Source organism: Callospermophilus lateralis, unplaced genomic scaffold (assembly GCF_048772815.1).
Source record: "Callospermophilus lateralis isolate mCalLat2 unplaced genomic scaffold, mCalLat2.hap1 Scaffold_64, whole genome shotgun sequence".
NCBI classification, from domain to species: Eukaryota; Metazoa; Chordata; class Mammalia; order Rodentia; family Sciuridae; genus Callospermophilus; species Callospermophilus lateralis.
In genome coordinates, this window is record NW_027514767.1 from 377,833 (window position 1) to 392,810 (window position 14,978).

Sequence of the window (14,978 nt, forward strand, 5' to 3'; positions counted from 1 at the left end):
AGCAAGGCTTCATTAACCACCTAGATGGGGAAGTACTTTTTGAGAGACGCTTGGTCTCTGGAGTATTTGAGTTCTTCTGTCTGAGTCATATAGCAGTGTAAAACCCAGGCATTGATTTTTTCCATCATATTCAAAACATCTTTCTTTACATTCTGTTTTTTTTTTCAAATTCAAAATAAACTCTCTTTCTGCCTCACCCAAGGGTTTTAATTTATGGCTTAAGTCATCTGTAAAGTAATTGGAAAAGTTAGTGGTCTACTGCTCTCAGGAGCAAGCCTGTTCTTCCATATTGCCAATATGTTAACAAGGTACTAAACATATGAAAGCTCTATTATAGCAGCAGATTTTTACTCCCTAGGGTGATTAACAACTCTGCCTTTCTCCTTGAGCACCACCAAAACCCAACCATGACTCCCTTAGAGCACCAACAAAATTGATGTTTACCTCAAAGAACTCTAACTTGAGGTTGTAATCCAGGGATCAAAGTAATAGTGAAACTAAACTTATGTGCACAATTATTCTTCAGTGAGATTAAGCTGTTAAGAAAGCCAAGGGAAAGAAACCAGATGTGACCTGTGGTCAGTATTATCTATAAATTGCTCAACATATCTGACAGCCATGAGTTTAGTTTCACATTGTCCATTCCTACAAAGGAGAACGATTTGGATATAGCAATTCTACATTTTAGATGGAGAAACTTCTGGGCATCAGGCTTTATTTACTACCTTCAACTGTTAAATACTTGCTTTTTCTTTGGATAAATAAGTTAGTGCTTCTCTATTCATTTTTCACAATTTGTTACACATGTTAAGATAAAAGTATGCTTGGGTTTGCAAGGGATACGGGAATTTAGAGGTTGCCTCAGACTGTGAGATGGAGGCAGTAGTCTGAAAAATGCCATGAATAAAAAGGAGGACACTCATAGAGGATACAAAGTGATATAGGTTTGATTAGGCCTCTTAACAGTTAGATATGAAATGTTGTGCAAAGGCCATTTGCTAAAGGCTTGTTTGCCAATCTATGGTCCTATAAGGAGGTGGAACAACCTTTAGGAAGTGGGGCCTAATTGGAGGAAGTAATTCACTGGGGAAGGCTCTCAAATGATATATTTTGTATCAAGCCCCTCCCTCTTCTGTGTTCTCTTATGTGCTCATTCTCTGTTTCTCCCCCCACCCTCCCTTTCTTTCTTTCTGGCTGCCATGAGGAAAGCAGCTTTGCTCCACCTCTCACCATGATGCTCTTATTTAACACAGATCCAGAAACAATGTATAAACCTTTCATTCCTTAAGTTGTTTTTCTCTGGTATTTTGTAACAGTGACAGAAAGCTAACTAACACAGTTTGTGAGAGAGTGTATAAATGCAGGCAGGAACAGGAAAATTCACTTGAAAATAAGCCAATTTCAAATTAGAGGGAAAACAATGTTAAAGGAATTAAGCTAGTCAGATGTGTGAAGGAGAAATGTCAGCATATGTAGTCACCACTAAAAAAACCTCAACAAACATGTTGTGTTCCTGAACCATCCTCTTATATAACATGGATTATATGGCAATATCCTGCTCACATCCCTGTTGTGTCCACTAGGTAGAAAGACTATTGAAGCAAGGACTTGTCATATTTCTTTCTACAATCCTACCACAGTATGGTATAATCTACTAGGTAATTATTTCATATATGTCTCACCAATTAATAAATTATATAATAATAAATATCATTTGTGGAACACATAATTCATATTCCATGGATTTTAACCTATATATGGCTGATTTTAACACATCATTCTCCAACCTAATTAAATTAACAAATGGATTTCAAAACAAAGATGAAATATTTTGGAATGTGGATGAAAGTGAATGAAGTTTGAAGGGGTTAGTGGGGAGAGAATAAAAGAAATCATACTTTGGTTTGTTAATTAGAGATATAATGACAACAACAATAATAATATATTGTGTCTGAATTATTCAACCATTTTCATCATGATGAAAGAGAAAATAAAGAGAAAAAAGTAATCATTTCTTTCTTGGAATGGGGACACTAAGACTGAGAGGATAGGTAAGTAAGAGAGTCCCAGAGACTAAATGTCATCGATGTAAAAGCCATGATTTGTACAAGATTTATGAAAAAATCACTTAAAATGGATGTGAATATAGCATTCCTATAATAGTTTTGATATATATTATTTTATATTACTTTCATATATTGACAAATGGTTCCTGGAGCAAAAAATGTTTACATTTTATAATATAAGTTGTTTCTATTTATGTCAGCTTATTTCATGCAAATCCATAAGTAGTCAAGTTTTATATATATATATATATAACTATATAACTATATATATAGTTATATAGTTATATATATATAATATACACATATATGTTTTATATACACAATTTATATATTATATACACATATATGTTTTATATTTTAAGCCAGAAGATCTAAGTGTTTCTGACCTGTTGTAACTCTAACTTTGTATTAATCTCTTAATCTCTTTCCTGGGTGAAATAGATATGACCATGATTTCCTTGACACCCATCTCCTTTCCCCACCACCAGGGAAGATGAGATAGTGTTTTACACATGACTACCATTGTCTAGGACTCATGTAATAAGGCAAAGGAGGAACATTGTGAAAGAAGAAACAACAGCAGAAAGAGAAGTGTTATCTTCTGTAACAGTAATAAATACACATGAGTTTTTAAAGCACCAGAAACTGGGTACTCCAAGGCCTGAATTTCCACATGCTGGTGGTGGACACCTAGGGACCTCAGTAGAGTGCTGGGTTCACCATCAGCTAACAGAAAACAGTTTACCTCCCTAATTTACAGGAACTAAGGTGGGTATGTTTTGGAACTGTGCTGAGTAATAAGGGAGTAAGGTTTAATACCTCTTGGTCTGTTCAAGAAAAATAAGGTGGAGACTAAAAACAAAGAAAGAAAAAAAAACTGATATTGACAGGAAATGAGTTTTTTAATTCCAAATAAATGCAGTTTGGGAAGGCTAGATGTTTTCTTAGATAGTCTTTCTAGAAGATTATTCTGATTCTCAGATATCGAGTAAGGTATCAATCAGGAAGCAGTCTCCTGGGCATTGGCTCCCCATAACTCAGGTTCTCTCTGCCACATTTACTTACAATCCCACATTTGCCTTGGTGCTTATGATCATCAGCTACAGTTTATGGCTACTAAAATCCTACTGTGTAAAGAAAAAAAAAGCACTAAATGAGGAATTGACACATCAAGTAATTTAAGCAGAAGGAATCTTTTTGCTACATTCTTTTAAAACACAAAATAATTTTATAAAAGATGTGTTGAAGATATTCACTCATACATAAGTGAATATAAAACTAAAACTGTGCACATGCCTCCCTTATGTCTTTTGGTGTTTACAATTTACTAAAAGACATTTTTCCCCAAGTGAATGTAATTTCATTTATATAATTTTGGTATATTTTATTAAAAAGACAATCAGACTTTCTATCATCACTTTTCTATTACTATGAAGAGATTTATGTTTACCTTTGCTCAACACATACTTGTATAATATTTTTAAGTCTCAATTTACTAAATTCGATTAACTACAATACTATGATATATCATAACACAGACCTGTGTCAGTACATGATGGGGACATGTTCTGAGAAATGTGTCACAGAGTATTCCATCATTGTTCCAACATCACAGAGTGCATTTACACAAATGGATGATATAGAAAAAGTCTTTGATGTGACCACTTGATGCAATCAAGAAAAATGGTAAGCAGGAGCTGTATGAGGCTGCTGCCGACCTAACAGGTCATACAGTAAACTTTTTAAAATACAAGCAAAAGGTGCACACATTAAAATAATAATAAAAGTACAGTATAGTAATTCCATAATCCAGTAACACAGTGATTATCATTCTTAAGCATTATGCTTTCTGTATACTTGTATATGCCACATTTTTATAGACTGTCAGAGCAGTAGCTTTGTTTACAACAGCGACACCACTGACATGTAAGTAATGCATTGCAGTACTCCAGCTACCACATTGTTAGGTGAGTAGGAATTTTTCAGATTCCTTATAATTTTATGGAACCATGATAGTATACATGGTCCATCGCTGCCAGAAACATCTTTTTCGGGGCATGATTGTCCCACTATGTAGACAGTATGTGTGCAGCTTAAATGCAAACCTGCTTAAAATAGATATAAGTGATCCATATTCTCTTAGGAGCTACAAAATTAATCATATGCTTATCTAGTCACCACTTTTCAGTCTTTTGTGAATTAAATATGGATTTTCACTGTTATTTAGGAAAGTGAGAGAAGAGAAAGTTGAGTCCAGGAGGTGAATTAGGGCCACACTATGGCAACTCTTTAATACCAAAATAAGAATGATAGTCCATATCCCACAGCAATGCAGAGCTATGGGAGTCTTTCAGGCTTTATGGACAAAGGTAGAATTGGTACTCATGAAGGGGTCCTGCAGAGGTGGGGACTGAAGGAAGGGCTTGCAGGGAGCAAGGCAGAGTGAGGGGGTGTTTTATAAAAAGAGAATAGGACACTGCTTTTGATTATAGTATCAGAAGATGAGATAATGAACAATCAAGAATGTGTGGCAACAGAGAACCTTTCATTTGGAATACAATTCTGTGAAGCTTCTTCAGTTCCAAGTTGAGTTCCTGGAGCACAAGTGCATTTTGTGTTTTTGTGTTATCTTCTTTCCTAAAAATTATATCAAAATGGTGTTTACCACTCTTCCTCCTGGGGCAGGATGCAGGCCAGCCTTATTTCTGCCTCATGTGTCAACTGGATTCATCACCTGGGCCCTGCAAAGCCTGTCCAGGTTCCTGAGCCCCTTGTCCTTCAACAACCTGTCAGAGGGGTAAGTCAGGCTCTTCTGCTCAGGAGAGCATGCCTTTCCCACTCCAGGTATCTGCTGGGAAGAGATGTGGACCAAGACCTGAGAAGCCACCCCAAACAGGGCCCCTCAATCTTAACTACAGTTGCCAGAAGCCTCGACCTGAGGCTTGTTAGTGGCACTGGGGTTTGACAACATTGCCCGGCAAAAGTGATCATGTAGCTGTGGCAGAAGGATTACAAGTTTACAATCAGTCTGGGCAATTTAGCATGACTTTCTTAAAATGAAAAGGGCTGGGGATGTAGCAGTGGTGAAGCACTAGAGTCCTAGCACTGGAGCTGGACCCTCAGTTACTTCCACTCTCAATACTGAAGTTAAAAAATAAATAAATAATAAAATGAAAATTTTAGAAAAAGATACAGTTTATTCAGTGAGTTCATGAAGTGGCCTCATTTAGCCCTGAGTGAAATTCACAACCATAAACCCTTCAGGGAAAGTTGGACAAAAAATGTAAGTGAAAGACAAGAAAATGAGCACAGATGGGGAAGAGAAGGGTTTCAGGGTTGGGTAACTGAGCATCTTCAGTGCCCTTGAATTCTCAATGGTAACATGTTCTGTCTCTAGCAGAATCTGGAGGAATTGAGCTGTCTCTCATTGGTGAGCAGAGCTGTCTGGAGGAAGCATGTTCAGTTAAGGACAGCCTACTAATTCTGTAAAAGTGATATTAACTACATGCAGCCCCAAAAGCCTTCTTTGTACATGATAGTTGGGCAAAACAAAAATGCTCTTCATTCATTACTGACTGGAATCTATATTTTTGTTTCTAGTTTAAAACCATGAAAAAAGGCAAATAAAAAATATAGATTACTAAAATATATACAGTGCACTTTTTGCAACAGATTTGCTACTAAAACTATGATTTTAAAAATAAAGAAAAATAATGGCAATGAGACAGTGGACAAGTAAACTCCAGGCCCTTATCTCTAACAGAAACATTGAACAACTAGAAACACTAAAAGAACTTTATAGGAGAATAACAGAAATTTTAAAAGAAGCTGAATTTAAAATGGTAAGAATTTTTTTCATTCTTACTTGCCCCTGCCCTACTTTGCAGTTTAGGGGGTTCAGCAGCTGGATACTCAGTTACTTCCACAACTCAGAGACAGCAGAGAATGATTTGTAACTCTGCCTGAGCAATTGGTTCCTGAAGCACAAAACTTAAGTGCTCAAAGAGCCAGAAGTGGCTCAGAATAGGAGAAACCATTGAAAGTAATATGTAGAATTCATGGAAAACATTCTTATAGAAACTATAGATGCCTAAAACAGGAGACCACTGACTGAGGAATATGATAGGGCAGCTCAAAGTCCCTATAAAAAAGATGGGGTAGACTCCCAGGGAAATTCAAACAGGGTGGAAGCACAAACAGGCATGCAAAGGAGGCAAGAGAGAGAAACAGGTAGGGAAGATATTGCATAAGAATTCTCAGAAGGCACAAGCCTTCAAGGAGGCTGGCTAGTGAGGTCTACTCATGAACAGAACTAGTGTGGTGGCTGTTTTCTTTAATGCTCAATTTTCAACAAGCAAAGAAACAATAAAACTTGGTCTACTCAAAAGAACAAAATAAATCTCCTGAAATCATAGGTTTTGGACTTACTAGAAAAAGTTGTTTTTACTTCCTTTTTTTGCTGTACTGAGGATGGGGCACAGGTTGTCATTCATGCTAGGCCAGTTATCTAACAAAGTATTCTAACATGCCCAGTCCTTTTGGAATTTATTTTGAGTCACATGTCATCACTAAGTTTACCAGGATAGACTTGAACTTGCAATTCTTCTGAATCATTCTCTCACATAAACAGTAGCTGAAAGAGTCCATTTTCATTATACCTGCCCTACAAAAAAATGCTAAACAGAGTTCTTCAAGTTGAAATAAAAGAATACTAACAAGTAACTCAAAGCCATATCAGAGTATCAAGTTCTCCAGTAAATGTAAGTATGTGGTGCATTGTCCCTAGAGCAAAGAAGTTCAATGATACATTATGTCCCTGAATGTCCCCTCTCTGTTCCCAAAATACCTCAGCAAGTTAAGGGAATAATGAAATTAAGACTAAACTGGAAAGTCTGGATGCATACTGTCTCAAAGGACACTGGCATTCTTTTTTGCACACTGGAAACTGAAGAACAAAAGTTCTATGTGTAGAAAGCTACTTTCTTGCATATACATCAGGAGAGTTGCTCCTCAGGATCCATTCAGGCTAAGCCTGCTAATGCTGATGACCTCACTGCTTCTGCAGCCTAACATATCAAAAAAAATAGGAAATAAAAACCCTTCTCTGAGTGGGGACAGACATGGATCAGAGAACTTTGTGGAAAAGATATATATCACTTGTCCAGCCAGCCACCAGTGAACAAAACACTGAGAGAAAAGAGCTATTAGCTAGCAAAGTACTGTGAGGGGCAGAATTGCTGTCAGCCTGTCAGCACTGAACTATTATTACAGCAGTCACTAATCTTTCACAAGCTTTCTCCAGTGAACCACATGTCTTCCAAACTGTACTCAGTCACTTTCTTTGGTCTGTCTGTAACCCACCCTACTACTCTGGCACACTTGGGCTGTAGATAAATTGGACATGGATAAATTTAAGACCAGTAATTACTGAAATTTTAGTTATAGCTAAAATTCATTTCCCTATAATATTTGAAAGCCAAAGCCATAAAATAGTTATAAATATATGTTGATGGGTAAAAAAAATACATAAAGATGTAATTTGTAACACCAATAATAAAAATGAAGGAAGCAGTACTAAAGATTTTTGTATGTGATGATATTAAGCTGGTATCAATTTAAAGTTGATTGTTTTACCTTTTGGATGTTACATGTGAAATCTATAATAATTACAAAAAAATTACAGAAATTACTTTTCCCATTTGAAATGTAAGCATTTAGTTCTATAACTTGTCCTGTTAGCACTGTGTTTACCTGCATGTCACATATTATTATATATTATATTTTCATTTCATTTCAGGTCTACATAATTTTTCTTTCCTTGAACACCTTCACTAACTCATGAATTATGTAAAATTGTCCTATTTAATTCCTTCATTTAAAAATGTTATTTTTTATTTTTGTTGATTTCTACTTTGGTTCTCAAATAATGTAAATATGTTGCCGGTACTTTCATGTTTTCAAGTATGGTCTCTCTTGGTAAAGGAATAGCTGATAAATGATGGATAGCATGTATATATTCTTCTTTATTTCAAGAATTCCAATGAGTATATATATATATATATATATATATATATATATATATATATATATATATATATATAAATGCTATTCTTTTATATATATGATTTTACTATTTGATAGGTTTTATTGTGCACATCTTCCATATAATTACTAGTATCATAGCTTTTTAGTTTGTTCTGCCTATCTCTGCCATTTAATTAGTATATTTAGGACATTTACATTTAAGGTAATATTAATAAACTAAAGTTTGTCTATTATTCTATCATTGTTATCATATACCTCTGACTTTTTATCCCTTTTACTTTTCTTGTGCTACTGTGAGTTACTTGAACATTTTTGTAGGATTTGTTATAGCTATCAATAAGTGTGTGTGTGTGTGTGTGTGTGTGTGTGTGTGTGTGTCTATTTGCATGGTGTCTGCCTCTTTATATAGTTTCCTTGTAGTTTCTCTGGAAATTACAATATACACAAATGGCTTATTGTCTGCTGGTACCCCTGAGTATATTTGAGTGAAGTATGAAAAGTCAATTTAGCTTCTGTTACTTTCCATACAATTAGCTATCATTGTCTTTCATGTGATGTGTGTCTTTTTTGTTGTTTGTTTCAATCATCACACATGATTTCAAATAAATATAAGGAAATTAATAGTTCATTACAATTATCTGCTGTTGTCTTTTTTTTCCTTCCTAATGATCTGAGATTCATTTTACATCCTTGTTTTTTTCTGTTTGAAGCACTTGCTTCAGCCATTTTTAAAGAGTAGATTTGTTAGTGACAAATTCTTTTTATTTGACTTGAATGGTAGCTGTAACAAATATAGGATTTGTGCTTAATGGTTGTTTTGCTCTTAACATTTAGCTCTTGGAAAATGTTACAACACTTCTGTCGGGGTCAATGGATTCATATGAGAAATCAAAAATTATTAAAATTCTCGGTCTCCTGTATATATTGCCTGAGTGTTTTGACTACTTTAAAGACATTTATATTCTTCTTTCTTTCTAGAATTCCAATGAAGCAAATGATGATTAATAATGATTAAACTGTTATTGTCCTTTGGGTCCAAGAGGTTTTATTCATTTATTTATCTTGGGATCTCTTTTCTGTTGTTTTTAGGTTAGATATTTTTCTCTCTCCTGAAGTTTACTTTTTCTATACTCTTTTATCTCTATTCTACTATAGAACACACCTGAAATTTATTTAAACTACATTTTCCAGTTCTATGGTTTCCATTTGATTATTATATAATATCCTCCCATCTTTACTGAGATTTTCATTTGTTTCAGTATATTGTATATTGTTTCAATATATTGTATAGTCAATCATGCAGTATTTGTTCAATTGGCTGCTTGAAAATCTGTGTCAGATAATTCTAATAATGATTTATTTTAGCTCTTGTGTTGGTTGGTTTTCTTTTCTCATTCAAGTTGTGATTTTCCTCTACATGTTCGAACACTCATAATCCTATTTAAATCTTTTATTTTAGCAAAAAGTAACCCCAGTTAGGTTTAGCACCAGAGCCCAGTCTTGTTTGTGGATTTCAGTTTCAAGACTTGTTTAATTTTAGACTCCTTGCAGAGTTATATTGGTTTACTTGCCTTATCTGAGGTTCCTATGGTCCCTTGATGATGCTGCCTGAGGCTGGAAGGTCAAGTAGTTTTCCCAAGACTGGATTCCTGTTGCCTCCAAGTGAAGAAGGAAATTTCTAGCCTATGGGGTGGAAGATAATGATTCCTGGACTAGATTTGTTGTGGTGGTTGAATCCCCTTGCCAGTGTGACTTGATATTATTTCCTACATTCTGGCAAAACAAGATATTCAAGACGCATAACTAGCCTGCCTCTCCCTGAAATAAACAATTTCTCCAAGGAGATCCTATTCCTCTTAGTGAAAAACGATATCAGAGACCAACATCTGGGCAAGATGTTGAAGGTATGGATCTTAGCAGTTAAAATTTCTTTGTTTTTTTAAAATACTTTCATTAGACAGAACTAAGGAACATATAATTGCACATATACACACACAAATTCATACATATATAGTTTCATATATAATATCCATAAATGCATTCAAATATAACAAAGAAGAATGCTTATATAAAGCCTTATGAATATATAATATATATTATATAAATATATATATATATATTTAGAGAGAAATAGATTCTAGACAATATATTATCAACATTTTTATCACTTTCACATGCATACATACATGGAAAATTAGAGGTAGTAATTTATATAAAAACAATTGATTTACACATATAAATTCATTTGCAATTTCAACAAAAATTTAGCGTTATTTCTTATATTCTCCCACCCATATTTGAATTTCAGTGCAAATTGTTGCTCTTAACAACATAAATGCATGTGCTCATATTCTCAATTCATTAATGTCTACCATGGTTTCAGATTACTTGAATCACTCTGTCATTAATAAATAATAAAAAGAGAGTCCAATATTCTTTGCTGTTTTCTTCCTATCCCCAACTCTTCAGGAGATAATAGTACATAGTAAAATTCCATGATCTGTTTTACCTTGTACTTCTCTCAGTGTGGATGAAGTAGGTGGTATTTTATTACAATTTGATGAAGGGAAACTTTCTATAGCTTCTTAACTTTTTAGGGCAAGTCACTTCACCTCTTTAATCTCTTTTAATGGATCCATACCTTGAAATCCATTTTTCAACATTTTTTGAATACTTTATTTTTATGTAGTAGTTCACCATTATAGGTCACTTCTGGAAAAAAAAGAAGAAGAACACTTAATTGTCCTTTCATGATAGATTCACCAACCAAATATATTCAGAGGGACAACTGGATGGTTAATTGTGAATCTTTTCCTCTTAAATTTACAATTACAATTTATAGGACTTCTGTCTTTCAAATCCCTGTGGCAAACTTTTTATCTTTTATCATGCTTCCATTCTCTTTTCTCCTCTTTTGCTCTTAGAACTAAGCTGTTGGTTTCAAGTTCAACTTGAGTAGTTTTTATTTTTCATTTGGTTGTAGTCTGGTTAGAACAGAAAAAATAAAAGCTCTTCAAACCGATGCACTTACAAAATCTAGAAGAGTGCACTTAGGTGGGCTCTGATGCATGTTGAGGAGGAAAGGACCATTGAGTCTGGCTGAGTACCATAAGCCTGATTTTATCTGCTCCCCACACCTCTCTCCAATCTTGCCACTACATCTTTTTAACTGAAATAAAAATTGTGGATAACATGCACATTAATGTTGTTCTGACTCTCACAGCTTACAGAGAAGCTAGTAAGCACACTCCCAGTTATAAATGTGAGATGTGGGAGAGGCACGGTGCTTCACACTCGTAATCCCAGCAGCTAGGGAGGCTGATACAGGAAAATCGCAAGTTCAAAGCCAGTTTCAGCAACGGCAAGGCACTAAGCAACATAGTGAGATTCTGTCTCTAAATAAAATACAAAATAGGGGTGGGGATGTGGTTCAGTGGCTGAATGTCCCTGAGTTCAATCCTTGGGCCAAAAAAAAAAAAAAAAAGAAAAGAAAAGAAAAGAAAAGAAAGAAAAAAGAAAAAGAAAAAATGAGATGCGAAAAACTTGTTAAGTCAGGGCCAGCTTCATGGGCATTTGGCTGATCCATGCAGTTCATGGGTCTCTGTGCCCTGAAGAGCCCTCCATTTCATTCAATGCCACAGTGTTATAATGTTGATATTTTGAATAATTTTTAACAAGGGGAAATATGTTCTCATTTTGCTCTGGGTTCTGTAAATTATGTAACAAATCATGCTCTAGGTGATAATAAATTTTGATGAATATTAGAATATCATTTATACATGTGATCTGTTATGAAGGTTTGGTTATTAAAGGTTAAAGCTATTAAAATTTAATAACTTTATCATATTTTTGAAGACAATCATATTTGAAAAGTCCCTTTTTTCAGATAAGATTATATATTCTTATGTCCTAGTCTTAAATCTTGGAATTATTTTGGTGGAGAGGAATTGACATATTAACATGCCTACCATGTTAATATGGTAGGCATTTTCTCTATTTCAGATGTTTTATTTTCAGCATTAAAATATCTGATTATTTCTACTTTATAGTCTCTCTCTTCACAAAAATTTTACCAACTTCTTATTTATCATGATCATGATTTATTTTATAGCATTACCCATAGTTATGGAAACTACTTTAAAAATCATTTTCTCCTATGAATTCTCATGATTAATTTCTGTTATTTGAGTTTTCTTTTCAGTGTTTTATTTCATAAGACTAGAAGTTTTGATTACATTTTCAACATTGTGAAAGATACATTGTAGAAATACTGATGCTTTTTTAATATTTTAAAAAGCATAGATATTTTTTGTCTATAGATAATTTTCTAAGTTGGACTCAAATTATATAGGGTTGCAGTTTGTATTTTTATTCAGTTTTTGCAGATCTGATTCACTTGGTCACTGTTTGCTAAATGAATGCATTTCAAAATACAGCTGAAAACCTGAACACTGGAGAATATTTACAGAGATTTGGTATCCTCTGATATTGTTCTTCGATTATTATTATATTGTATCATACAAAACATAGTATTGTACAAACAAATAATCTTATGAATAACATTTATTGTTTGTCCCTCTGTCAGTGAATTTGATAACCACAAAATTCATTCCTTTTTGGGACTAAAAAAAATGTGTATTTTCTATGTCTTCATGGTAGCAAACAACAATGATTACAGTCTACACTTTGATTAAAGGATAAAATAAGAACTTCTGCGAAAGCAGAATCTGCCTGATTTTTTTTTTTCATTTTCTAAGTGCACTCAGGGTAGATTTTTGTTTTGTTGTATTTTTACATTTCTTTAATACATAATAGTTGTTGCCTGTATGAATGTTGTCTTTTCTCTAGAAATAAACTCTGACAGACCAGAAGCAGAACTTCCATACCTTTAGATATGTCTTGGCATATTTATTAATGTACTAGGTACAATGAGCTACATTTATTTAAAATAATGGATTTTAAGTCATTTGACAGATTTGTGCATTCATAAACCACTGCTACAAACTAAATACAGAAAATTTCTGCCTATCACAGAAGTTTTCTCTTTACTCACTAGATTGCATCCTGATCTCCACACCTGGGTTAAGACAAGAATTGACTTTTATGATACAAATGGAGTTTAGTTTACATTTAATAGAAATTTCTTTACCTAACACATAATACCTAATACATAACTTGCTTATTTATTTATTATTTCAAGTCTACCCTTTTGCATGTAGTAAAATGATTTTTATTCATTCATTTGGTTTCCTCTATGAGTCTTCATTTTTATTTATCAGTTTCCTATTGTCAAATATATGTCATTTGTTTATCCATGTATCTATTGGGACCAATTTTATGTATTTTTTAGCTTTATGATATTATTAATAAAGTGATTATGTTAACAAGCCTTTATTAGATATATTTTTTATGATTCTTGCCTTCAACTTGTGTGTGTGTGCATGTGTGTGTGTGTGTGTGTGTGTGTGTGTGTGTTTTCTTCTAAGCAATCTGGAACTGATTTTCACAGTGCTCACATCATTTTCCAGTCCCATCAGAACTGAATGAGAATTCCAGTTCCAACACATCTTTAACAAAATTTAGTCTTATCAACTATCATTTTTTGGAGGTGGGGGGATTTAACTTAGGGGCATTTGACCACTGAACCACATCCCCATTCCTATTTTGTATTTTATTTAGAGACAGGGTCTCACTGAGTTGCTTAGTGCCTTGCTTTTGCTGAGGCTGGCTTTGAACTCACCTGCCTCATCCTTCAGAGCCCAAAGCACTGGAATTACAGGTGTGCACTACTTCTCATTGCTTAGTGTGATCAACTATCTAATGTTAGTCATTCTAATGAATGTAGCAATTTCTCACTGACATTTGATTTTGCAATTTAATTTTAAATATTGAGCATTTTTACATATTTATTGGTTGTTTTAAATCTTCTAATATTTTGGTCATTTGTAGTTGGGCAGGCTATTTTCATTAATGAGTTATAAAGTTTCCCTTATCTAATATTACAAAATCTTATGTATTATGTGAAAAAGACACTTCTCTTTTCCAATGTTTGTGTTCTAATTCCTTTAGTATGACTTTCGAAGATCAGTAATTTTTAAAAATATTTTTTAGTGCCTAACATTGTTCTTTTCTTTGTAGTTTGCACTTTTCCATGTCTTTCCTAGGAAATCTTTGCCTATTCTAAAGTGGTGGAAATTTTCTTCTTGGTGTCTTAACAGTGTTGGTTCATGTTTTTTAAGAAGCAGTTTCTAAATAATAACTGATATTGACATATTTAAAAATACATACAGATAGACATTTTTCATCATTATTTTTTAAAATTATATTTTTGTTTCATCTTGGTTGGGGGGATGATTTATTGATCTTATGTATGCAGATAGATTACTGAAATTTCTGTTCTATTCCATTGAAGTATAGGTATATATTTTCACCAACACCACACGGCTTTGATAATTGCACCTGTTATAATTCTTGAAATAAAAAATGTTTTAGTATTCTTTCTATTTTTATAAATTTACGCTATGTAGTTTTTTTTGTAGGGGGATTGAACACAAGGCCTCACATATGCTAGACAAATGATATAACACTAAACTATACCTCTTACCTCTTGGACATTTAAAAATGTGTGTATCTCATAGTTTGAATATATTTATGTAAATAACATGTAAGGACAATAACATATTTGAAGCAAACACTATTTTCTATTACTTTTGTGCACTATGTTTTTTTAAAAATATAGTTCTTTCATCAAACATTGTGCTTGACTAGAGAGCTGGCCAGTGATGGCCTTGGGCAGTGGAGGGGGTCCTGGTAGGAGTGGGAGGTAAGGATTATGATGGAGCACAATGAAACTTTCTGATTGAGGGT